At 41.5% G+C, this 27,910-nt stretch overlaps 1 long non-coding RNA gene across 2 annotated transcripts; it reads left to right on the top strand.

Moving 5' to 3' along the window:
* The first annotated feature begins 101 nt into the window (after positions 1–101).
* On the top strand, positions 102–27,870 carry LOC134572429 (uncharacterized). Of its 2 annotated transcripts, XR_010085280.1 has the most exons (4): positions 102–326; positions 695–764; positions 23,390–23,429; positions 27,784–27,870. It is a non-coding gene; the product is annotated as an uncharacterized LOC134572429 (long non-coding RNA). The 2 variants fall into 2 exon arrangements; XR_010085279.1 differs by lacking the exon at positions 27,784–27,870 and having other exon boundaries at positions 23,390–23,603.
* Positions 27,871–27,910: the final 40 nt, after the last annotated feature.

Raw genomic sequence — 27,910 nt, 5'->3', positions numbered from 1 at the left:
TCAGTGTTATTTGTCTGAAAAAGTAAATGTACCTATAATTTGGTGATAGGGGATAAAAAGGGGAGGGCAAGGAAAAAATCAAAAAACAGATGGAAAGGAAAGGGATCGTACAGGGTTATTTGCTGAAGTGAGAATTGTTAGTGATTTTCACATTTAAAGAGGCCCTGTCACCGTTTAAGGGCTTTGCCGAATTCGCAAAGTCCTCAAACGGTGACATCGCCACTGTGGGTCCGGTGGCCGAAGGGGGCAGGTAAAGGTGAGTAGACGCCACCTTGGTCCGGCGTCGTCGTCCTCAGCGTTGACCTCACTGCTCTACTCTCGCACAGGTGAGATCTCAGTAAAAATGCCAAGTCTTGCATGCGTTAGAAAGCCAGTCTATGTTTGGGAAATTCACTCAAACATAGACCAGCTCACTAGCGCGGGGTTTCCCTCTAATCTATGTTTGGTGGAATTCATGAGACTCAGAATCAGGGGATTCCCTGCGCTAGAGAGCTGGTCGTATGTCCGAGCAGTCGGTAAACAGATAAGTCGTTAAAAAAAAGTTTATACTAAAAAAGTTTATATATTATATGTATAAAAAAATAACCCGTTTCTACATCAGTTGTTACTATTGTCATGTCAATTACGGTAAGTTAATATCTACTGAAGTAATGAAATTCTCGTGCGCATGTCTTAATACAACATTTCTCCATAGAATCCCAAACTCGCACGAGCGACCTCAAGTCATAATGGGAGTTGAAGTTGACCACAAAAGTGCAGTGTAGGTAAGTGTGTTATGTACCTCTGTTGCATTATACATCCCAGTAAACACTTACATAGTATTACTAGTGACAGATACTGTTTACATTAACATTTTCCATTATTAGTTGACTTTGACTATGCAATGAACAGAAAATTTAAAGGGAAATTACAGGCACCCAGACCGCTTCATCTCATAGTGTCCATGTCCCCTTAACCCTGTAATTGTAATTATAGCAGTTATTGATAAACTGCAATAATTACATTGCAGAGTTCACTCCACCGCTAGTGGCGCTTCCGGGTCTTTAGGTGACTTTTGGTCTGCTAAATGACGATGAACATCCTCACGCTTTGCATGAAGACATCCAGCATCAGCTAAAACCTCATAGAAAAGCATTGATTCCAGTCCTAATGTGATTTATGGTTTTTGCGGCGCATGCACAATATGTCCCCCCTCGCCAGCTGACGTCGGCAAAACCGGACTTACTCCCAAGGGACATCGGCACTGGAATCGGGTAAGTAACAGAAGGGTTTTTAACCCTTTCAGTACTATGGGGGTTTGGGTGGAGCCATGAGGGAAGGAGGCACTTTAGGGCACTATATAGTGATAGGAATACAACTTTATATTCCTAGCACTATAGTGCTCCCCCCCCCCCCCCCGCAGCACACAAAGGGTTAAAAATCCTTAATTCACTTACCTGAATCCAGCGCCGATGTCCCTTCGTTGCTCCTCCCTCGATGTCCAGAACTTAATGAGCTAGCGCCGTGATCGCATTAGTTAGGACATCTCTAAGTGATTACATGCTTTCCTATGGGGTTTTAACGGACGCTGGATGTCCTCATGCATAGCGTGAGGACGTCCAACATCAGGTGAACAAATTTCACCTAATGACTCGGAAGCCCCTCTACTGGCTGTCTGGAAGACCCTGCAATGTAATTATTGTAGCTTCTCAATAACTGCAGTAATTACAATTGCAGGATCCAACTGACAGAAACAGTGCACCCAGACCACTTCAATGAGCTGAAGTGGCCTGGGTGCCTATAGTGTCCCTTTAAGTGGAGTATTCTACGGTTTGTGTCATAAATAGAGTTTTAAAAGTAGTCTCACAGAACAACAAGATATATCCATATACAATATACTCCCTAAAGCTTTGCAGCTGCATAGAGAAGGCAGTTTACTTTTAAACTATAATAAAAGTGTCTCTAAGCATTTTAACTTTGCTCCTTTATAAGACTATTGCTATTAAAAACAGCACAAACATTTTACAATACACATAATAGCTGTCATTCACGTCATCGTCACTATGGAAAACTCTGTTAAAGTTCGAAAATCTAAAGGATGCTGACTTGGTTTGTATTACCCATTACATCTACCCAATAAATCTGTGTGTGGCCAGTTATCCTTTTTCAGTGTTAAACTGCTAAAAAAAAAAATCGTTTCACACTGACAGGGGCGTACCCAGCACTTGTGTAAATCAATCATTGACCGAGGGCTTGAGATTTTTAGGGACTCACCCCCGTGATTTAACTATTGAAAATCAGTGCTGCTGTATTTAAAAAGATTTTATGGGGTGTGTCGGAGAGATCGAGTAGACAAAAAAAGGCTAATCTAGAGAGAAAGGAGTAGGGAAAAAATAAGGTACCCACCAGCATAACGAAATCTTTGTCTTTTGGGTGCACAGCCATATTAATGGGTGGAGCAAATCAAACCCTAACAAGCATATACCTGCCAACTTTGCCATAGTTGGAATTGGGATGGGGCCCGACTTATAAGGGTAACTAGTGACATAACTTGCGTCACTGGTGATGTCCCTAAATAGATCCACCAGGAGAAGCAGTTAAAGAAAAAAGCGTGGGGAGCCCAGAAACTCACAAATTATCTTTATCTACACAAACACCCATAAATCTCTCACACGCACTTCACATATACACCCCATACATCTCCAACTCCCACTACTTTTAACCCTGCAAGTGTAATTATTGCAGTTTTCATAAACTGCAATATTTACCTTGCAGGGTTAAGTCCTCCTCTAGTGGCTGTCTAGACAGCCACTAGAGGGCACTTCCGGGTTTATAGCACACGAAAAGTGTGCTATAATGACGCTGGACGTCCTCACGCTATGTGAGGACCTCCATCGTCGCTGAAATCCCTATAGGAAAGCATTGTTCAATGCTTTCCTATGGGGAGGTCTAATGCGCGTGCGCGGCATTGCCGTGCATGCGCATTAGGTCTCCCCCGCCGCTGTCTGCGCATGCTCAATAGGTCTCCCCCGCCGGATGACGTCGGATATAACCCACTCAGCAACCTGGGGTGGGAGGGAGAGGGGACCTGCAGTGCCAGGAAAACGGTTTGTTTTCCTGGCACTGGAGAGTCCCTTTAAATCCTTTTGGATACATTTTAATAGGTCCTTCTTTTTAGGGGTCAACATATAATTCTATGACAATAACAGCATATTCAGAGATACTGCGACTCCTGCGACCGCGGTATGTACGCCAGTGCATGCAGATACACATACACTTAAAGGACCACTACAGACACCCAGATCACATCAGCTCAATGAAGTGGTCTGGGTGCCAGGTCCCTCTAGTTTTAACCCTGCAGCTGAAAACATAGTTTTAGAGAAACTGCTATGTTTCACTGAGGGTTAATCCAACCTCTAGTGGCTGTCTTCCTGACAGCCGCTAGAGGCGCTTCTGCAACGCTCGATGCAAAATTCTCATCCAGCGTGCAGAACGTCCATAGGAAAGCATTGGACTGTTGGAATGCGCGTGCGGGTCTTGCCGCGCATGTGCATTCCGCTCCCCTCGGGAGCTGATGATCGCGGGGGAAGGAGAGGTCCCCAGCGCAGAGGGAGCCCGGCGCTGGATAAAGGTAAGCTGCTGAAGAGGTTTTAACTCCTTCAGCGCCACGGGAGGGGGACCCTGAGGGTGAGGGTCCCCCAAGTATCACATAGTGTCAGAAAAACGTGTTTGTTTTCCTTACACTATAGTGATCCTTTAAAGGAATACTATAGGGTCAGGAACACAAACATTTAGGTGGGTTGCCCCCTCCACCCCCTTAACTCTCTTAAAAGGTAATACAACTCACCTTATTTCCAGCTGCCTAATATTAATTTTATCCATGATGTATGTACACAACTTGGGCTGAACTCTCTCTCTTAAACTGAGCCTCAGGCCTCTTGGAAGATTGTGGCACAATGGCAATATAACTGCTAACAGTTCATATAGAGTGCCATACATTCTTTGTTCTTCTGGGGGGGCGGGGGGGGAATTACTATCCATCTTAACCTTCTGGGTTTATGGGACCATAATGAGACACCCCTGATTGGAGGTAGCAGCAGGCAGACACAACAAACTGTGCATCTAAAGGGGATTTTTTGTTAACTTGATTTTTCTTTATATATATATATATATATATTTGTGCTCGGAATTTAAATACGTAATGAATAGTAACTGTGAGCAAAGTTGGTTGTGGTGTGCCGAAAAACCAACGTACGAGTGGGCCTGTAAATAAAAGAGGGCCCACCAAGGAGAATGTAATTATAACAGGGTGTAGGTGGGTGGGAACAATCAGCTGAACGGCAGAGGTGAGTAGGGGCTGGGAGTTTAAGTAGGGGACTTACTCCTCCCACAAATTCAGGCCTCCACAAGTTCAGGCCTTTTAACATATATATATATATATATAAATTCAAAATAGAATGGCTGCACTCACGGAATTTCTTCAGGTTAAAATATAACTTTTAATGGAATCACATAAAAAATCGACGTTTCAGTCCAGCCTGTGGACTTTCATCAGGATATGTCATCATTAAGAACATTGCTGTATATATAGGCATACAATCATAGTAATACATTAATTGAACAAACATGTGTAACTCACCCCAGGTGATGTTCGTGCATTGCCAGCGTCCTCCCCGACCAAGTGCGCATGTGCACCAGTGTACTCGCCCCCTCCGTGACGTAATCAAGCTACAATACCGGCGTAGTCATGGGAACGCGGCTAATCAAATCCCACCTCTCTAGTCATGTGAACTATCACTTACACATGTGAATCACCCCAGGTGTCATTCATGTGTTGCCGGCTTCCTGTCCGGTCATGTGCGCACGCGCGTCATTGTGCCCGCCTCCAACGTGACGTCATCACGTCACGTTTACCAGCGTTGTTATGGCAACGCGGTGTCTCTAAATTCCGTCACCATGGTGATATAAACTACCACTATTTACAACTAAAAGTAGAGTGATCAATACATAATGGATGAAATATATAAAAACTAAAATACATAATATAAAAGTGCTAAGTGGAAAGGATATTCCTTCTTAAATATAAACCATCAAGTGCATAGTATTAAGGGCAATTTTTAAATTGCTACTATAGTGTTTCCCAGCAATCCTGCATAGAAACAACATGTGATTAAGCCTCCATTACAGAGGTCTATGAATATAGATACTGTGTGTATTTAAAGTGACAAGTGCAGAAATAAACCAAACAAAAGTGAATACCAAAATGCCAAAGTGAAAAAACATAATGATCCTATCCTTATATACATGCCAGCACATAAATTTATATTAAAAAATTATTAGATAATTAGACAATACGAATGGATGGCAATAGGCACTCGTAGTACCAGGGGATTATATATGGATTTAACTAAACTCATACATAAATGAGTACTCAGTAAAAATATATGTATCTTTATCAAAAAAGATTATTACTATTAAACAGCATTATCATATACTTACTGTACCATAAACCCCTTACTTCTGCCTCCGTTCGCACGTCGGCACTTAAAATAAAAAACATCAATGCATAAAGTTTAAACATAAAAAAATATTTAGAGCAAGTGAACTAGAGCAGTAGAAAATCATTATTATTATTCACAGAAACGAGTATAACGGCAGTGATTCATTTAACCCTGTAGGTGAAACAGTATCTAACTCATGAATCCAGAAAGCCTCTTTATTTAGAAGTATCTTCCCCCGATCACCACCTCTTCTCGACAATGGGATATGGTCAATTGCCACAAATTTTAATGTGGCCAAAGGGTGTCCAAACTCTAAAAAGTGTTATGCCACTGGTTTGTCTGTTCGACCATCCCTGTAGGCTAGCCGGATACTGGAGCGGTGCCCCCTGATGCGTTCACAGATGGCAGTTTCCGTTTTGCCAATATAACAAAGGCCACATGGGCAATTCAACTTATATATCACGTGCGTTGTTTTGCACGTTATTGTAAACCAACCACCAGGCCGCCCCATAGTCTCGGCAATAGGGGGCGCTCTAGAACCTATTGCCAAGTGGTTAGACCACCTCTTTCAGGATCCAGTAAGACAACTGCATACCTGCATCAAAGATACTCCATCTCTCATCTCGAACATCAAGGAGATACATTTTGAAGAGCACAAGCCCATCCTTATCACTATGGATGTACAAAGCCTATATACTATTATACCGCATGAAGAAGGCGTAGAAGCCATGCGACAAGTGTTGATACGATCTACAGTATATAGAGGCCCGCCCATAGAGTTTGTGCTGGAACTCCTTACCTTTGTGCTTCAGAACAACTACTTCAGATTTGAAGACATGTGGTACCTCCAAATAGCAGGAACTTCAATGGGGTCACCCATGGCACCCATGTACGCCAACGCGTACATGTTCATCTATGAAGAGACATATATTTTAGATCGATATGGTAGCAGTATTACATCATACCATAGATTTATAGATGACCTGCTCATTATATGGAATAAATCAAGAGAGGATGCAGAAGAGATGATTGAGAACCTTAACCAACTACCATCACCAGTTAGGTTTACGGCAGAGATGAGCAGTGATAGAATACACTACCTGGATCTTCAGATTGAGGTGGGAGAAATAAGCTTGCAGTATTCACTCTATACGAAACCAACAGATAGAAACACTACCTTGCATTACCAGAGTGCACATCCCAAAGCCCTCAAGGACTCGCTACCAAAGGCACAGTTTTTGAGAGTGATTAGAAACAACTCGGATGCTCAAATCATGGGAAATCAACTTCTAGAAATGAAGACCAGGTTCTTACAAAGAGGCTATAATAGCCGTATTCTCGACAGAGCGCTTCAAGAAGCACAGAGTGCACGCGCCGATGAGAGGAAGAAACAGGAGTCTACACAACTAGTTTTTCCCATGATGTATCAACCCGTGTCACCACAAGTAGCAGCGTCGGTCAAGAAAAACTGGAAAATTCTGACAAGTGATACAACATTGCCAAAGGAATTTAAAAAAGCACCATTAATCTGTTTTAAAAGAAATCAAAATTTAAAGGACTTGCTAGTGCGCACGGATCCCGTAGCAAGTTACCATGGTACATCTAAAGAACAGATAAGGGGATCAGTTAGATGCCTTGGATGCGTCACATGTAGTCACATGATTCCGGCCAAACAATTCAATAATCAACATAGTAACAAAATCTATACCATCAGGTTTACAATAACGTGCAAAACAACGCACGTGATATATAAGTTGAATTGCCCATGTGGCCTTTGTTATATTGGCAAAACGGAAACTGCCATCTGTGAACGCATCAGGGGGCACCGCTCCAGTATCCGGCTGGCCTACAGGGATGGTCGAACAGACAAACCAGTGGCAAAACACTTTTTAGAGTTTGGACACCCTTTGGCCACATTAAAATTTGTGGCAATTGACCATATCCCATTGTCGAGAAGAGGTGGTGATCGGGGGAAGATACTTCTAAATAAAGAGGCTTTCTGGATTCATGAGTTAGATACTGTTTCACCTAAAGGGTTAAATGAATCACTGCCGTTATACTTGTTTCTGTGAATAATAATAATGATTTTCTACTGCTCTAGTTCACTTGCTCTAAATATTTTTTTATGTTTAAACTTTATGCATTGATGTTTTTTATTTTAAGTGCCGACGTGCGAATGGAGGCAGAAGTAAGGGGTTTATGGTACAGTAAGTATATGATAATGCTGTTTAATAGTAATAATCTTTTTTGATAAAGATACATATATTTTTACTGAGTACTCATTTATGTATGAGTTTAGTTAAATCCATATATAATCCCCTGGTACTACGAGTGCCTATTGCCATCCATTCGTATTGTCTAATTATCTAATAATTTTTTAATATAAATTTATGTGCTGGCATGTATATAAGGATAGGATCATTATGTTTTTTCACTTTGGCATTTTGGTATTCACTTTTGTTTGGTTTATTTCTGCACTTGTCACTTTAAATACACACAGTATCTATATTCATAGACCTCTGTAATGGAGGCTTAATCACATGTTGTTTCTATGCAGGATTGCTGGGAAACACTATAGTAGCAATTTAAAAATTGCCCTTAATACTATGCACTTGATGGTTTATATTTAAGAAGGAATATCCTTTCCACTTAGCACTTTTATATTATGTATTTTAGTTTTTATATATTTCATCCATTATGTATTGATCACTCTACTTTTAGTTGTAAATAGTGGTAGTTTATATCACCATGGTGACGGAATTTAGAGACACCGCGTTGCCATAACAACGCTGGTAAACGTGACGTGATGACGTCACGTTGGAGGCGGGCACAATGACGCGCGTGCGCACATGACCGGACAGGAAGCCGGCAACACATGAATGACACCTGGGGTGATTCACATGTGTAAGTGATAGTTCACATGACTAGAGAGGTGGGATTTGATTAGCCGCGTTCCCATGACTACGCCGGTAGCGTAGCGTGATTACGTCACGGAGGGGGCGAGTACACTGGTGCACATGCGCACTTGGTCGGGGAGGACGCTGGCAATGCACGAACATCACCTGGGGTGAGTTACACATGTTTGTTCAATTAATGTATTACTATGATTGTATGCCTATATATACAGCAATGTTCTTAATGATGACATATCCTGATGAAAGTCCACAGGCTGGACTGAAACGTCGATTTTTTTATGTGATTCCATTAAAAGTTATATTTTAACCTGAAGAAATTCCGTGAGTGCAGCCATTCTATTTTGAATTTGGATATTTTGAGCCCTGGTAATGCACCCGGTTTACTGCAAGGACTAAAGGACAGCTTGAGTGCAAGGTATTATATATGTTTGTATATATATATATATATATATATATATATATATATATATATATATATATATATATATATATATATATATATATATATATATTTATATAAAATTAGGCAGCAGACACAACTAAACGCTCTATACCCCTAGGGTCACACCCAGTGGCGGATCCAGAGCCTGATCTCGGGAAGGGCACTTGTAGATTATTTAAAGAAATAATCCAGGCACAATTACCACTACAGCTTAGTGTAGTAGTTATGGTGCCAGTAGTGCCAGGATCCCATCTTAGAGTAAGTAGTCAGACGTTTAAAAACAGTTTGACAACTTACCTGGGATCTGCTGGAATATAGGGCATAGGAGCAGTGGTGTGTGCGGTGAAGTGAGGGAGGCTGTGTATGTCAGGGTTGCAGTGTGTGTGTGTGTTAGGGGGCAGTGTATGTGTGGAGCAGTGTGTGTGTGGGGGGCAGTGTGTGTATAAGAGGCAGTGTGTGTGGGGCACTGTATGTGTCTTTGGGACAATGTGTGTATGGGTGTGCTGTGTGTGTGTGGGGGGCAGTGTGTATGAGAGGGCACTGTGTATGAGAGGGCAGTGTGTGTATGGGACGGCAGTATGTGTGGGGGCAGTGTGTGTATAGGGGGAGGAGGAAGGAGGGTAGGGAGGCATATAATAAAAAAAAAAAAAAAAAATTTAACAAAATAAACATTTATGTCCCCCCTTCCTTTCTTACCTTTACTGAGGGAGGAGGGGGTACATTTATCCATCCCTGGTGGTCCGGAGGGGATTCCCTAGTGGTTCCAGTGGTGGTGAGGTGAACTCTAGCCTGTAGCTCCAGGGCTAGAGTTCACTCTTGTGAGATCCGGAGCGTTGTCGTGGTAACCGCGGCAATGCTCCGTGCTCGCGAGAGTAGGACCCAGAGGAGCTGCAGGCTGAGCTCCAGGGTCCTCTCTCCACTGGCGGATCAGGCTTTCTCCCTTCCTCTGCTGCCCGCACGATGCCTGCAGACCGGGGAGAGAGATCTCTAAACTCCCTCCCCGGTCCGCAGGCACATTGCAGGGCTGGCACTTGGACAATGCCAGCCCTGCATTAGCCGGCAGGGGAGAATCTTGTGGATCTGCCAGTGGTCACACCATTATGTAAGCTTGTTTGAGCAGGGTCCTCTTTAACCTATTCCTGTAAGTTTTCTTGTAATTGTCCTATTTATAGTTACATCCCCCTTCTCACAATATTGTAAAGCGCTACGGAATCTGTTGGCGCTATATAAATGGCAATAATAATAATAATAACCTACGTGGGACGTCGATCTGCACACAAAACGTGTCGACCTTCCTCAATATTATTCCAAGTCTCCTGTCTTGAGACTACTTTGACATTGCATTTTATTTACCTGTTTAATGATTTGAACCTCTTACGTAACCTTTTTCTGTCTGAGTAAATATAAAAAGTCTATTCTTGTGTTGTGCTGTGTGCATTTCACAATGTACGGAACGATCACTGTCGCATGCATGACATACATTGTGACTGTCCAGCTCAACATTGTTTACTCTAACAAAAAAATCTAAACTAAAGAATTAAGAAAAAAATACAGATTGGCCCCCAAATAGTTTCTTTTAAAAGCAGCTTTGTTAACCCTTTTATGCTAACTGATATTTTGAATCTGTTTTAGCGATCATTCAGACAGGAACACCCCAAGACAAAACTATCCATAACTTAAATAATGCTTAATTAAACAACACCAGCACCTATTTAATAGATCATTAAAATACATGTCCTACTTCTTGTGACACCAAGAGTGCAACGTGAACACAACAACAAACACTTTCGCTCACGGCAGGCCACGTTTATTTATGCACAGTCACAGGGATGAAACGCACTCAGTCACTTGTAAAAGCTGTTTGGATTTGACCGATTTTACCTTCAAACAAAGTATTTCCCGTTTTGTTTTATGGTGATTTTTCTCTGTATGGCCGAGGGAAACAAACTTCTCTCTGTGACGTGAATGAGGGAGTGGGTTTATAGGTGCAGGGTGACGAGGACCGGTGACCTCCTAGCATCATAACCTAAATTTTTTGTTCGGCATGTTCCTTTATTTTTCCAGGTAATTCACTGGCAATTTTACTAGTTAGTGCATACGTTAAAATCTACTACATGACATGTTCACTTTAACTACTAAATTTGGCCCTGAAGGGGTTAAACTACGAAGAACCGGTTCTACAGAAAAGAGTGTACGAATCTGGCATATGCGGCATGTCTAAGGCTTGCTGTAAATGCACAGTTTACAGTAATTGACGTAGAATCTATTTTTACCTGTGACTGACAGGTAGATAAACCAGGTAACTGGAAGTCAGGGTGAAAGTGAGCCAAGGGTGTTCTCAGATGTTACACCTAATCTGCCTTCACTTTAGCCAAACAACCTGGCAACAATTACATATCTATACCCTGTCTGACCAGTTTTTTTTTTAGATGTGCAGATGAACATTAGATGTTCTTTTTCTTGAATTTTTTTTTTTTTTATGAATTTTTTTTAATTTTTGTTTTGCCCTGCGCTTGTCCTGTATGGGTAACCATTAGACCATCAAAGCTACTTCTAAGTTCCCAACGCATTTTGGGGGAACCTGTTGCTTTGACAGGTGGGCATGTAAATATATCTTTGCATGCTCATATCAGCCGATCACGCTCCTGGCAATGTGCAGACTTTGAGCAGAATGCCTGCAGTGGATTTTTATTTATTTATGGTCTTTTGAAAGAGCATAACATTAAATCTGCACATTGTGCTAGCAGTTTTGCCAGTGAATATATAGGTTGGGAGAAAAACCTATTTAAAAATGGTTTTCTCCCAGTTGTCCGTCAATGCAGAGGCAGACACTGGTTGCCCACAGGAGGTCCTTCTGCTATCCCAAGCATAGCAACCGCGGTTGCTATGTAAACTCTCTAGCTGGCACTAGAAAAGTAAAGGGTGCTGAGTGACGTGACATCACCCTGTGCCAATGCCGTCATGCCAGTGACGTGCCAATGTCACTGCCAACTCATCCCAAGGCAGGGCAAATTAAAGAAGAGTGGAGGATGGTGGGAGATGGCTGTTACATGAAGAGAAATACCCAAAAGGCGGCGATGGAGCGGCGGAGAGGTGAATAAATCTCTATATTTTACATTGAATACATCACGGATTTTTGCAATATACAATGTATTCAATGTATATGGGAGCATTTAGGGTAAATTTAAATTTTTCACTGCAGGTTCACTTTAACAGCTCACGTGTACCCATTGGAACAATGAACTCTGGTTCTGCTCCAGCCTCTTAGGCTAGTTAATATTCCTATTATTTATATAGTGCAAGTATATTCCGTAGTGCTGTACAATTATATAAAGTGGATATTTACAGGTGTTCAAATGAATTTGAGTTAAAAGTATTTGTAAAGGATGAGACCCTTAAGTTCAATTCCCCGTGTGTTGTAAAGCTATCTCAGAGACATGGTGTACTGGAAATTTTGATTGAATTTCGGTGTTAAGAGTTTACAATGTGGTATCGCTCCAACCCAAGCTGCCTCCTTGTGATCTTACAGCATGACGATACCATAAAGTCAGCACTTTGAAACCAGCAGGACTGCATAATAGAGCTATTTATTACAGAGAACATCACTACTGTGTGGGGTACGTTAATAGCACATAACACAGTAACCCAACATTACGTTTAGAGGGACTTAGAGTGCTCCTGCTGTGAATGAAAACTCTTTTATGTTGCTTACTGTGATTGACTCAGGATTGGGGGGTGGGGAGGGGGGCCACTACTTCTTGAACTCGGGTACCTCTTAAGCCTGCACTGCAACTCTTATTTTAGTCTTTATATTATCTTTTTTTTTCTCAAGTTGCTTTTGATCAAGTTTCATCATAATATCAGGATAAAATATATATGTTTTAAAGCAAAATACAGCATACTCATACCAGTAATAAAGTGTACAAGTTTCGTAGATGTTACAAAATATTTAATAGAATCAAGTGATAGTTAATGATAAGCTAGTAGGTATGCTACAAGTGTATATTGTGAATGATAAAAGTAATGCAAAGCAATGAACATGCTGGAGAAAGAAAGCGTAAGATGACATTAGGTAGAAAGACAGGTACCAATTGTGGTGGTTATAGTCACCAAAACAATGTTGGCTTAATGATCGTGCTTATGCATCCTCACTGCTCAATTCTCTGCCGTTTAGGAGTTAAATCACTTTTGCTTCTGTTTATGCAGCCCTAGCCACACCTCCCCTGGCTGTGACTGACACAGCCTGCATGAAAATAGAATGGTTTCATTTTCAATCCGATGTAAGTTAGTTTAAAAGTTTTTATCTTCTGCTCTGTAATTTGAACTTTAATTACATACAGGAGCAGTGGCGTACACACACTCCATGGGGCCCCGGTGCGAAACTGATCCGTGCCCCCCCCTCTGATTGTGCCCCCCCCCGACACATACATACAGACACAAACACATACATACACCCCCGACAGACACATACACTCACAGATACATACAGAGAAACACACAGACACATACAGAGACACAGACACACACATACATACATACATACACACATACAGAGACACAGACACACATCATACACAGACATACATACAGATACACACATACAGAGACAGACACACATACAGAGACACACACAAACATACATACACAGACATACATACAGAGACAAAGACACAGACATACACACATACGTATGGATACAGAGACACAGACACACACATACAGAGACACAGACACACACATACAGAGACACAGACACACACATACAGAGACACAGACACACACATACAGAGACACAGACACACACATACAGAGACACAGACACACACATACAGAGACACAGACACACACATACAGAGACACAGACACACACATACAGAGACACAGAGACACAGACACACACTTACAGAGACACAGACACACACTTACAGAGACACAGACACACACTTACAGAGACACAGACACACACTTACAGAGACACAGACACACACTTACAGAGACACAGACACACACTTACAGAGACACAGACACACACTTACAGAGACACAGACACACACTTACAGAGACACAGACACACACATACAGAGACACAGACACACACATACATACAGACATACAGACATATATACAGATACACATACACACACACACACATACAGATATACAGACAGACATACAGACACATACACACACACATACATACAGATACACATACAGAGACATAGACATACATACAGATACACACACACACACACACACACACAAATACACAAAATGTTTTCTACCATGTGTGACTTTCCCTGGGGTCCAGTGGTGGCTCAGCCTGATGGGAGTCAGAGCTCCCACTCTGGTTCCCACTCTGACTCCCTCCTCCTTCCTGTTTCCTCCCGCGCGGGCTCGGTGAATATGTAATCACAGGGGGCCTGGTTGCGCTCTTAAAGCGCCCAGCGCAGACCGGGCCCCCTTACAATCCATGTCCATCGGGTGGCCCTGACAGCATGGGCCACCCGATGGACCCCTTAACATGCGGCCCCGGCGGTTTGCCGCACGGGCTGGGGCCGCAAAGTGTGGCAGCTGCTACCCGGTCGCGGGGGGCCGCAGGTCGGCTGGGCCCCCTGGAGTGCCGGGCCCGGTCACAGCTGCGACCCCTGCGACCACGGTACGTACGCCACTGTACAGGAGGCTACTGCAGGAGCGATCAAGCTGTTAACAGAGCAGCAGATAAGGAATTCTAAATTAAACAAAATTTGCAATAAAGGAAGGGTAAACATTAGATGAATGTTTACAGGAAGTGTTCAGGAAGGCTGTGTAAGTCACATGCAGGGAGGTGTGACTAGGGCTGCATAGACAACGTGATTTAACTCCTAAATGGCAGAGAATTAAGCAGTGAGACTGCAGAGGTATTATCTATACACCAAAACTGCTTCATTATGCTGAACTTGTTTTGGTGACTCTTCTGTCCCTTTAACTAGTCTCCTGTAAGGCGCATCTCAAAGTTTATTGCACAATATAAGGCTAAGTGTATGTCAGTACGTCTTGAATGTCAGTGGGAGTTTGGAGAGGGCAGTAGATATTCTCTCTCTTTTTTTTTTTTTTTTTATTGTTCTGTTTTAACAGTGCTGCAATACAGTAACAATGTGCTTTTTAAGGCTCAGTGAGCCTTAAAAATATTCTTGAGCTTGTGTCTGTCATGCAAGTTATAATTAAAATAATGAACAAAATATTTAGTGTATTACCAGTGTAAGGGATCTAAAACATGATTACATTTTAATTAGTAAGTGTACTGCCTAATTTCAGCATGGTCAGAGAGGGGTGATGGGTATTGTTGTTTACATTAGGGGAGTGCTATCCATTTAAGGCCCAGGTTAACCAACATGCACTGTCCAGTGTCCACATGTATGGGATCAAGACAACCATTCAGGGGATTTGCTTTTCATTGTTGGTACCGTGACACAGTACTGTAAATGAGAAGCCACGTTATGTGGGGCTTTTAGGTACCTTGAGAGCTACCTAATAGATTTACTTTTATAAATATTGGTTTGTTGATGGTGTCAGACCCTTTGTGACAGTGATCTAATTCAGAGTCTGAGTCTTGTGACGGAGCATTTACTCTGGGATGAAGTGGCTGGTCCCTTGAAGGTGGCCCAGGGGAAAAAACGGGTAACTCTCCATTTGGCTATTGCCCTCCAGACACCTATGCAGTTATTCCTGAAAGCGTTAAAGGATCAATGACCTGGAGATCTCCTGCTTCATTTTCCCACAGTGTAAAGAGGCGGCCTGTGTCACCCTAAATGGTGGATTTTGCCATAGAAGGACTATATTCGGTTTTAAATTCCGCTGATCCAGGGGCCACTGGCCAAGAAGTCACCTTTTCCCATGGGGAGATCCATACTTCCAGACCCGAATGACTGTGTGCACAGATTCAAACTCCCTTACACGCCTGTCCACATAGAGCTACATCCTTTTGTACATAGACACAATCACACAAAGTTGCATGCACAGTACATACACTGCTATACATTCTTATATACTTCTATACATACACACACACACACAAACACCCTGTCTCATCATGCTGGGACTTTAATATTGTGGCTGGCTGACCCACACAGCTCAAACAGATACTGTTACCTAGCCAATAAAACTTTGCTTAAACCCCCGTAAATATGTCACCTGCAGCCCACGATATAAAGAGCTTTGCATGGGAATTGGACACTCCTCTGTATTTTGAGACTGCCCCAGTTATACTAGGAAGGGTGGCTGCAGGCTACATAAAGTATTTTGAGAGGCTGGAAATGGCCTGGCTGTGCCGGTTCTTTGAAACTCCCTAAAAAGGGTCACAACGAAGGTAGGTGGGCTTGGCTAAGACGTGGTTGGAACTCAGTGCCTTAACCCCTGCCAAGTAATCGTGCTTTGTCCAGCTTTAAACCTGGAGTCTCTGGGCCAAACCTGTCAGGTCTTGTACAGAGCACTTTTTCTCCCTTTGGGAGATTTACAAATTCTCTAGGTTTAAATTAACTTTATTCTCCAGGATTCGTTAGAATTGTTACGCACAGGATTCTGCAGGGCCTGATTTATCAGCACAGAGAAGGAATACAAATGTGGGTCATTTTAGTTGTGTACTTCCTGTCAAACTGCATTACTATCAGTAGGTCAAAGTCCCTAATACGTATTTAGAATACCTGTTTGTGACCCAGCTATACTAAACATGCTCCGAGGAGTAATTCTGAGATTTACCAAAAGCGATGATATAACACATCACAGGCCTCTGTTTTATGTTTTTGATCAATACAATCTAGCACACAATTTTGAATTTGATGTTCACCATTAAACTGCTTTGTTGTGTGTGTTTAATATTACTTTTTTTTATTCTTAATTTTCAAAAAGCTGAGTGTCACCATAACATTTATATTCACATATGTAATACACTGGCGAATCAAGCAGTTTACATTGATCAACACGTAAAATCACTGAACTGTGCCTCAAGGCCAGATTTCTATCGAGATGTAAGTTATAAATATTCTTGGTACCGTTTTTGACCGTAAAGAAAATAGAACTACACAAGTCTAAACTCAGAAGGTAGATAAGAGAGAAAAATCAGACAGGAGGAAAAAATAGAGACAAATGATTGGGGGGTGCCGTGGTAGGCTGTAGGGAGTTTTCGTCCCATAAAACAACCAGCCTCACATTATTTTGTAAATTTGCCATTTCTGTCATGTTTTATTAAAGAAACATGAGCAGTCAACATATGAGATATGTATCCTGGACCTTAAACATTATTATTATGTTATTTATATAGCGCCATCAAATTACGCAGCGCTTTATAATGGGTGGACGAACAGACATGTACTTGTAACCAGACAAGTTGGACACACAGGAACAGAGGGGTTGAGGGCCCTGCTCAATGAGCTTACATGCTAGAGCGAGTGGGGTAAAATTACACAAAAAGATAAACATTACTTCAGCCATACAGGGAATCTCTGCCTTTAGTCAAGCCCTGCGGGCTGCTAGGGAAATCTTGTTAATAAGCCGTTCTCCATATCCCAAGGCTTGCACAGCAAGGATCCAAGTGCAAGGATGTACCAAATACTTATGACAGCAACCCTGAACCCCAATCCAGAAATGCTCTATATTCGGTCAGAACCACCACATGTGTGCCCTGATTTCTTACAGGCACCGACAGGTGTCCGTGAAAACCTTTCTCACATTTTATAGCTGTACAGGCGGAGTGTACCACCAGTAAAGGGTTTTAAACAACTGCTCCTGCATAATAACATACATGGGAGACCTGGAACACACTGAGGGTTAATGCAGCCTCTAGTAGTTGTTTCACTGACAGCCGCTAGAGGCGCTTCCGCGATTCTCACTGTGAAAATCCATGTCCATAGGAAAGCATTGAGTAATGCTTTCCTATGGGCGGTTTGAATGCGCGTGCATCTCTTGCCGCGCATGTACATTCGGATCTGACGTCGGCAGAGGGAGGAGAGGTCACCAGCACCGAAAAGGTACCAGCAGAATAAATTTCTGCTGGTACCAAGGAGCGCCAGGTAACTTTCCATACCTGGGGGTCATCTGTCAGCTGGGGCCACAGTTAGCACCAATGCGACTGCTTCAGTAGGCTGTCAGGCTCCCCCCTCCGTCCCTTTTTTACCTGTTTGCCTATTGGTACTATGTTTAATCTCTCGTTTGATGATGTACTGTTGTACAGCTCTGCTGAAAATGTTTGCACTTTAAAATGAAAGTAATTCTAATAATATGCAGAAAGGGATGCCGTTTCCTATATGGTCATTGGATGTAAATACCCAAAGAGCTGGCAATCTGCATGTCCCCGTCTTTCATTATTTCATATCCCATTCTGTGTAACCGGAGTTACAGAGCATCGCATGTACCTTCCTTCTGTCTTTAATATAGCAGAACGCAGAATAGTTTTATTAGTAAGTACATAGTGCCAATTAATCCCTCATTCTAGAACCGAGCAGTAATTCCACAGACAGCGTTATTCACTAATTAAAGGCTAAAGTAGCCAAACTGGTAGCATAGCTGATTTTGAAGAATCCATCTGTTTTAGTCTTAAAGGGGCACTCGGGTCACCATAACAACTTAATATAATTAAGTTGTTATGGTGCCAGGAAGCCCCTAGGCGCACTGTTATCTTAAAGACGTTAAACCGTTCGTGAATGGCTTAATCCCAGAGTTTGCCTCTAGCGCTGATCTGCATGTCCCCGTGCTGCCAGGCAAGGGCGCCGCTGATTGGCTTAGAGTGGTCAGCTGTCGCTCTAAGCCAATCAGTAGCTCCCTATTGATAAAAGGGAAGGCAAACTGTTTGAGAACGGTTTAACCTCTTATGGTAAGAGTGCGCCCGGGGGGGGGGGGGCCTTCTGGCACCATAACAACTGTTTAAATGAAGTTGTTATGGTGACTGAAGTATTCCTTTAAATTTGAAATTCACTTTGAATTTCTAACTTTAGTGAATAACAGTGTGTGTTTTTTTCTTCTTCTTCTTTATATCCCCCGATCCCCAAACTGTGATCTGTAGTGAACGTGCCTTTTTGAAGCCTTTCTCATGTTTTCGCCTCTGATGTGCAAGTGAACAAATATCAGGGTATTACAGCAGATTGTCATTGCTGTGAAACTTCTCTTTTGATAAATATTTTGCCCCAAATAAGGTGCTAACATTTCACAAGAACGGAGTGAAGATAGATGTGCAGGTGTTGGTTTCACATCCTGCTACAGGACTTTGTACACGGAACAATGAATGTCCTGTTCACACCTCCCAGCTGACTGCCAACAATAGGTCAAACCCCGGATTTATATCCTGGCTTCTCTAAATGTAAACTGTTTAGGGTTAGATGACAGTATTCCATTGGCAGTTCAGTGTCTCCGGCATTTAGACATTCTTTTAGATTGTGAGCAAGTGGACAAGGCCATCATAGCTCACTGAATTAGTGCATTTTTGTCTTTTGGTCAAAGCTTCTTATACCTTAATTACCATATCTAGCGTTGTAAAACTCGTTTGGGTTGCACAGATAATTGATCATTTGGGCGGACCTACTGAGCAACTAATTACTAAACGCTAGATGGCAAGTCCTGTGTGTTCTGCACATATATCTGTGCCACATGTACAAGTAAAATAAAAACATGCGCATACTAAATACCATAATGGCAGTAATTAACAAGATTGCGATCAATAACATTGGGGCCTCCTACAAAACGATTTGATGGTGCTCCACCGGATATACTGACAGACACAAACATGTGGAAACAGTTTGACAAAGAACTTAGAAACGATGCCTGCAGCCTACTGGTACCATAACCACTACATCGCCATGATGCCTAAACTTATGCAACTTATCTATCATGCAAAAGCATGGAAGAAAAAGCCAAGCTCAAAGCATTTCAATGAGTAATACTTAAAAAATTTCATCATTCCTTTCAGTGGTTTTCCACTGGCATACCTTGCTAGACAATTGAAGTTTAATGGGTCACTACAATGTGGAGTGCATTTATTATATAGATAAATTTAAAGTGCCTGCGTGTTTTTTTTTTTTTTTTTTTTTTTTTACTAGTTCTGTTGTGGCTTCAACAGTGAGCTCTCCCCAGACTAGGAAGTGACTCAACCTATAAAGACGCTCCCTTAACATTCCGTAGCACTGCGGAGCTTCGCCCACAAGTAGTGCTTTATAAGCAGTTGTCCCTGTTCTTTTTTTGACTTGTCTCACACTCTCTTGCCACGTCTCCCTCTATTCCTGCGCGACACTGAGCCAGTGAGTCCCTGGCATGACCCGAGTAGGGCTGCTCATTAGTGGTGTGTACTTCAAGCGGCACTGTCATGGCCGAATCCCGTTTTTTTTTTTGTTTGTTTTTAACCCCGCCTCCACTACATCCAATTGACCCCCTAGTCACCTCCAAAGGCCCCTAAGCCCCCTATATAACCTATTTTTAATCTTTATTTTCTGCCCCGATCTATATTCAGGGCGCCGCCATCTTTGTGTGGGTAGGTGAAGTCCCTAGTGGGACACGTCATCTGCCCACACTAGACAGACTGTGAGATTCCCGCACATGCCCAGTGAAACACCTGTACATGCGAACGGGAATTTCATCTAGTCATTCATTCATTCATCAGAAAGCCGAATGAATGAATAGAAAAAAATCAGAATATCAGTGTTCGTTTGTTCGTTCAGTTTATTACAAGGAGGGAGCTACCTGCGCGCAGCTCCCTCCTTGTAATATGTACAGATAGAAGCGGCAGGGAGCTGTGCTCCCCACCACTTCATAAGCCCCCCATGTCCTCCCCCTCACTCTATGGGGGTCAGTATGACCCCCATGATAGCATAAGGGAGATTAGAATCTCCCCAATGCCCCTACTCGCTATACCGCGAGTAGGGGCATGTCCACTAAACAGTGAGCAGCTTGTGGCTTGGGACCCCTAGTCACCTTGATTGGGGGAGGTTTTTTATTTAGGGCCCCCACCCACCCACCCATTATTATAAAGGGCCCCCAGTAGGTAGAAATCAATTCGGCAGTTTTGCCGGCGTTCTGTCTAAGTGACAGGAAGCATCGTAGGAACAGGGAGGAAAGCTAAGGATCATGGGAAAATTACTGTGACCACCGGAAACGAAGCACACTTTGCTCCTCCGCTGGTCACTGCGTAGGAAACCTCCAGAAGAGAAATAGTCCCTACTTTTTCTTAAGTTTTAAAGAAAACTATAGCAGATAGGAAGAAAAGAACAACAAATCCTGAGAGAGGGAGAGAAGAGGAATCGATTGGGGAAAGGTAAGTTCGGCATGAGAGTGCCGCTTTCAGTTCTATTATCTTCCTCTATAGTATTCTTGGTATTTGTCCCTTTTTTTTTTTTTTTTAATTCTTTATTTATGCCAAGGTAAAAACAGTACAGTGAACACACATTACATCGAAATATTGGAAGATATAGTAACAGTTTGTATGCCATGTCTCCAGTGCATCTTTAAAAACAAAAGAGTGACACTCCTTACATACTTTTCCTACACCGACATATCGTGGAGTGAGTAGAACAAACAATATAGCGTGGACACACTGTCCTCCCTGGTATATTTTAATTTATAACATAAAAGTAAAATCAGATAAGACGTGAATAAAATATAAATCACCACATATCCATTTCTTTAGTCGATGGGACATGCCCTATTCTTTCTCAGGTTTTCATATGCGGGTTCAAAAAAGGTATTTGTCCCTTTTTGCCTGATTTAAATTTTATGAACCTGCACCGCCTGACCTGACCTTTGGCTAGTCCTGACTATGGCTTCGCTTGATCCCTATTTATTTGTAAAAAAAAAAAATAATAAATATGAAAATTAGTTAAAGGACCACTCTAGGCACCCAGACCACTTCAGCTTAATGAAGTGGTCTGGGTGCCAGGTCCTTCTAGGGTTAACCCATTTTTTCATAAACATAGCAGTTTCAGAGAAACTGCTATGTTTGTGAATGGGTTAAGCCTTCCCCTATTTCCTCTAGTGGCTGTCTCACTAGAGGCGCTTGCGTGATTCTCACTGTGAAAATCACAGTGAGAGCACGCAAGCGTCCATAGGAAAGCATTATGAATGCTTTCCTATGTGACCGGCTGAATGCGCGCGCAGCTCTTGCCGCGCGTACGCATTCAGCCGACGGGGAGGAGAAGAGGAGGATCGGAGGAGGAGAGCTCACCGCTGGAAAAAGGTAAGTTTTAAACACTTTCCCCTTTCCAGAGCCGGGCGGGAGGGGGTCCCTGAGGGTGGGGGCACCCTCAGGGCACTCTAGTGCCAGGAAAACGAGTGTTTTCCTGGCTCTAGAGTGGTCCTTTAAAAAAAGGAAAACCGTATAAAGCATAACTAATGGTGAACTAACCATTGCGCACACCTTTACAACATTGGTTCTAATCTGATTTAAATTTTATAGGTTTTACCTTAATATATGTATTCAGTAAGTGTGAGTGAATAAAAGTTTGACATTAGGGCATGTAAGCCTGCTGTATAATATATATTTATTTTCATTTAAAATAAAACTTGAGGATTACAGTATTAAAATAAAAAAAAAATTACAAATATTGTATATATGTATTTGAATTTAAATTAGATCTTGATTAGATATTGGTAATAAAGGAGAGAAAAAAACTTAAAAAAAAAAAAAAGTTGTCACTCGAGTCCACGTATTTATTTGCATACTGAAAACTCCAACTTCTGCAACCTTACTCCAGACCGTTCCGGGAACATATTACCTAGTGGGAAATACGAAGAATACATACATTATTGTGTATTTTAGTACACGTTCTACATCTCTAAAGCACTAAAAAGAATTCTGGGGACAAGTCACCACTTTTTATAGCACTGATGCCCATGTCTAAGGCATGGGTTCCTGTTACCCATGACAGAGTACAAACATCATTAAATGGTTGTAACCATTGCTATATCACCATCGAAGCTATGGAAACGTACTTTATCATTTTATCTCATGTGGGTTTGGAATAGTGCACAAGTAACTTTTTTTTTTTTCTTTTTCTTTTTTTAATTGTATGTATTGGGGCCGATGTGCACTATAGTCATTGCTGCCGCCCAGGAGTAATGGGAGTTTGAGTGCAGGCCTTAATTTTGTGTGTTTATCCAAAAATATTAAAATCAAGGCCCATGTTTGGTCCTGTATTTTTTTACGTTAGAATTCTTTCCACTATTGCATATATGATTTCTTGTTTAAACAGAAGGAGAGGTTTATATTTCCTTATAGGGGGAGTATTTATTTGCTTGATTTAAATTATTTCACTGTATTATTATTTATAGAGCGCCAACAAACTCCGCAATGCTGCACACATTTGATTAATTTACAGCACTTTAGGCAACACAGAGTTGATGTATTGTGTATAAGATTTTGGAGAGAGGACATTGAATGCCATTTTCTCCACACACGTACATGTCAGATTTCATTCAAACTGTTTGTTTCCAGATCTTTATCGCAATCATAAACTTTAAAATCAGTAGTAATACATAATCTATTGCTTCTACGTGTTTTACCGACAACCCTCCCCCCCCCCCCCCCCCCCGACTTACAGGATTGTCTACTGAGCCCATCATGTCAGCAGGAAGCCAGGGGTAAGCACCATAGATGGTGGTCATGAAAACACTGCACGTACCTAGAAAGAGAATCTATTAACTATGTTAATACTGTCTGCAGAGGCCAAACAAGCTTTTGTTTTTGTCGTGACCACCTACTGGGTCTGCAAAATATGTCAATGCTATTTAAAGTGACATTGTCATGCAAACATAATGTCTATTGTTAACTGTTTGTTATCTGGTGTTTAGGAATCGAAATACAACTTTGTATTTCATTTTGCGCTTATTATATTTATTATGCTGCCATTATTATTATTATTATTATTTCTTTTTTTTTTTTTAATTCTCTATCAGTTTCTCAGTTTTTATTTTTTTTCATGGAAGTGATAGAAAAACAAGGTTTGGGGTACAGAATGGAAAAAAGTGGGAGGGGGTACAGAATTGCATTAACTTTCACAATTTGGTACATTTAGGTCTCTGCGTATTGTTCCCAATAGTAGCTCTCAGACCTGTCTGTGTTGCGTACTTTGTGGAGGTGTTTTCTGATTACGGTGGCTGCTTTTAGGGCAGTAGGGTGCGGGGAGGGGAAGGGTGAGAACATTACGAAAAATTTGCGAACTTGGTTAACTTCAGGGGAAACCATAGTGGCCCTTTTTATTTGTAGCTTCTTTGCGGTTGTTTGAGAGGGTGGAGTCTCTAGTCGTGCCCTTCTTGCCGTTTCCCGGTTTCGGGTACTATGAGGGTCGCTGAGTGCATCGATGAGCTTTCTGTATACTGCCGTATCTATAGCGCCGTGAATGTGGTGCTGCTAGCGACTCCAGGAGATGGGAGTGTTTATGGTGCTGTCGGGAGCGAAGTGTGCGGTTTTGGTTTTGTGTGGTTCCTAGCTTGGGTATTTCGGATGTTTGTAAGTTCGTGTTGTGGGGGAGGAATGCAGGTTGGGGGGTGTTAGGGTGCTCTTAGTGTAGCGTTTTTCTTTTGTTGGGTGTAGGGGGGATGTGAGGGATACGAGTAGTGGTGCTAGCGTCTGCGTTGTATTTAGTGTATGATGTGTATATGTAGTTCTGTGTCGAATGTCACTTGTTTTTGTTTGGTTATGTGCTGATTTCTATTAGTGTAGTAGGGTTATTCCAGTAATTATTAATATTTTTTTATTGATACTTATACCATTTGTCTACTTTCCAACAGTGGCCTCAATTTATTTATTTTGGATGAGCTTTAAAGTTATCCATCTGTTAAGAAAGTCTTTTGAAATGATTCGTAAACCGAAGTCCCCATTAAAATATATGGGAATCTTCGGAGAGACCTCTTTTGTTCCTAACAGATTGTGATTTTGGAACGCATATCCTAACGAATGGCCAATGGTGCTAGTATCTGCTTGCACTAATCTAACAAAAAGAACAAACGACATCTTGATCTACTTTAATGTTAGAGCTCTTTTATCAGTTTTCCCATAGAGCTCACTCATCCGAGGAGACGGATTTAACACTTATCTCAATAGGATGGTTTCTGGTTAAACCTGGGGTTTCTGTTTACAGCATTGGTGAAGGTAATTAAATAGAAGGGAAACCTATTCAAGCCAATATTTTTGTAAGAAAACCAGCAACCCATAGATTTCTAAATATAAATATTTTTTTTTAAATAAAAAAAATTAAAATGTATAAGCTGGCTCCTCGTGTAAATAGGCATACATTTCTTAAAGATGTTTATTCCAATCAACCTGTTATAAGTATCCTTTGTTGTATAAATAGTTATTTTGGGCTCAGTGTTTAATTTATTTAATTGTGCCTGCTTATCCTTCAATCCCCGTGATAATTATAATGTACTATGCGTGCGCAGGTTGTACTTGAAGCGTGTGAAATTTATGCGGTGTACATTTTTATGTTGTGTACTTGATGTACGTGGCATATTGTGTGTCTGTTGTGCTGTTTTGTGGTTATTTAATAATGTCCTAAAGTGTTCCTGGACTGCAAACTTCAGAGAAAATCACATCTGATCCGAAAAAGCCATTCAAATATTCAATAAAGGCAGTTTTGGGGTAGATTTATATATACGTTTTTATTTGAGCTAGAATTGAACATATTTGGTCATAAAAGTTTTTTTAAATCCCTTACATAGTATGGATATTTGGACATAATAACGTGTAATGGATAGTCACAAGTGCCAAGCAGGTCCTCTGTTGGGTATTATTTAATGTCCTGCCCCATGGAACCCTATTTAATTCATAGTAGAAAAAACCCCAAATCCTTATCATTGCTTTTAAATATAGCTAACATGTTTCTATTTTATATCCATTACTTCCTTAGATGTAACCAAATGGGCTGTATTGTAGGTCATATCGCCAAGATTCCATGCAAACAGTCACACCACGTGTGCCTGCTTACCAGACACATCCCAAGCTATTATTATATTATCAGTCACTCATTCAGGCTTATAGAACATTCGTATATTTAAAAAGCATTCTGTTGGAATACCAAAAGCATGTCTGATATGCCCTGTACATTATGTGATTAAACATTAACATGTGTGAACACTTTTTATATGGTTGTATATCACACATTACCAGGTGTGTGTCTAGAATTCTTTTATAATTACATATTTAAAGGAATACTATAGGGTGAGGAACACACACATGTATTCCTGACCCTATAGTGTTAAAATCACAATCTAGCCCTCTTAACCTGAGTGGGAACAGAGGTTGGTGCATTAACCAACACAGACCTCTTTATAGTATGACTGTTTGTTGGTTAAAGGGACACTATAGTCACCCAGACCACTTTAGCTCAATGAAGTGGTCTGGGTGCAATGTCCCTCAGGTTTTAACCCTTCACATGTAAACATAGCAGTTTCAGAGAAACTGCTATGTTTACATTGCAGGGTTAATCCAACCTCTAGTGGCTGTCTTCTTGACAGCCGCTAGAGGCGCTTCTGCGACGCTGGATGCGAAATTGAGAAATGCTTTCCTTTGGACTGTTAGATTGTGCACGCGGCTCTTGCCGTGCGTGCGCATTCCGCTCCACTCGGGAGCTGACGTCTGCGTGGGAGGAGAGGTCACCAGTGCCGAGGGAGCCCAGCGCTGGATTAAGGTAACTGAACCTGAGGGTCCCCCTAGGATTATATAGTGTCAGGAATACGGGTTTGTTTTCCTTACACTATAGTGATCCTTTAAGTCAACATAAAGAATAAAGCACCGCGCTTACAGCAGCAGTAGCTTAGTATCCAACAGCTTAAAATACATAGTAAAAACAAAGAGAACGTTACCTGCGCTCTGGCCTAAATCCCCATGTGCGTTTAAACAAAATGGAGGCTCTTTAGTTGTATTCCAATGGCCATTTGAATATATAAGCTCACCAGCCACGTCAAGGCAAGCCTCAATAGGTGAGTTCCTACACTAGCCATTAGATATGCTGATATCATCTAAGAATCTCCAGTGAGACAGGAAGGGGTATTTTAAAAACCCTTTAACATGTAACCCTTTATAGGGCTTCTACACATTCAATAAACTCTGCTGGTATCAGACAAAGTTTAAATGTCTCTAATGAGACATGAAGGGGTGCTTTATAAACCCCTACATACTTTACCCTGAATAGGGCTATAACACATACAAATCACCTTGCTGGTATCAGCTAAAAGGCACATTGTCTTATTAAGACTTTATAAGTATTAAGACTTTATAAGTATGTAGGGGCAGCACCCCTTCCTGTCTCATCAGAGAAATTTGCCTTTTAGCTGATACCAGCAAGGTGATTTGTATATGTTATAGCCCTATTCAGGGTAAAGTATGTAGGGGTTTATAAAACACCCCTTCATGTCTCATTAGAGACGTTTAAACTTTGTCTGATACCAGCAAAGTTTATTGAATGTGTAGAAGCCCTATAAAGGGTTAAATGTTAATGGGTTTATAAAACACCCCTTTCTGTCTCACTTTGTCTGATACCAGCAAAGTTTATTGTATGTGTAGAAGCCCTATAAAGGGTTAAATGTTAAAGGGTTTATAAAATACCCCTTCCTGTCTTACCGGAGATTCTTAGATGATATCAGCATATCTAATGGCTAGTGTAGGAACTCACCTATTGAGGCTTGCCTTGACGTGGCTGGTGAGCTTATATATTCAAATGGCCATTGGAATACAACTAAAGAGCCTCCATTTTGTTTAAACGCACATGGGGATTTAGGCCAGAGAGCAGCTAATGTTCTCTTTGTTTTTACAACATAAAGAATAAACCCAAAGCACACCAAAAAGTATTGCACAAAAAGGGCTTCTATTCATACGATAGAATATCAAAAATACATTTGAAATAAAGTACAAACATTCTGAATGTAAACTATACAAATAATCACATAAACCTTATAAGTGCCACAGCATTAACCCCCCCAAAATGTGTATTATCAGGTCCACTAACCCAGAGCTGGAGACTACAAAGCCCCAACGTTTCGGCACATAGCCTTCCTCAAGGGTGATCTCAAAGCTACTGGTTCAAGTTCTTATCTTTATAATTCTTCTAAAGGTACACTTTAGT

This window comes from Pelobates fuscus, chromosome 9 (genome assembly GCF_036172605.1).
Source record: "Pelobates fuscus isolate aPelFus1 chromosome 9, aPelFus1.pri, whole genome shotgun sequence".
Classification (NCBI taxonomy): domain Eukaryota; kingdom Metazoa; phylum Chordata; class Amphibia; order Anura; family Pelobatidae; genus Pelobates; species Pelobates fuscus.
Note: the sequence above shows the minus strand (reverse complement) of the source record. Positions and strands in the feature narration are given on the sequence as shown.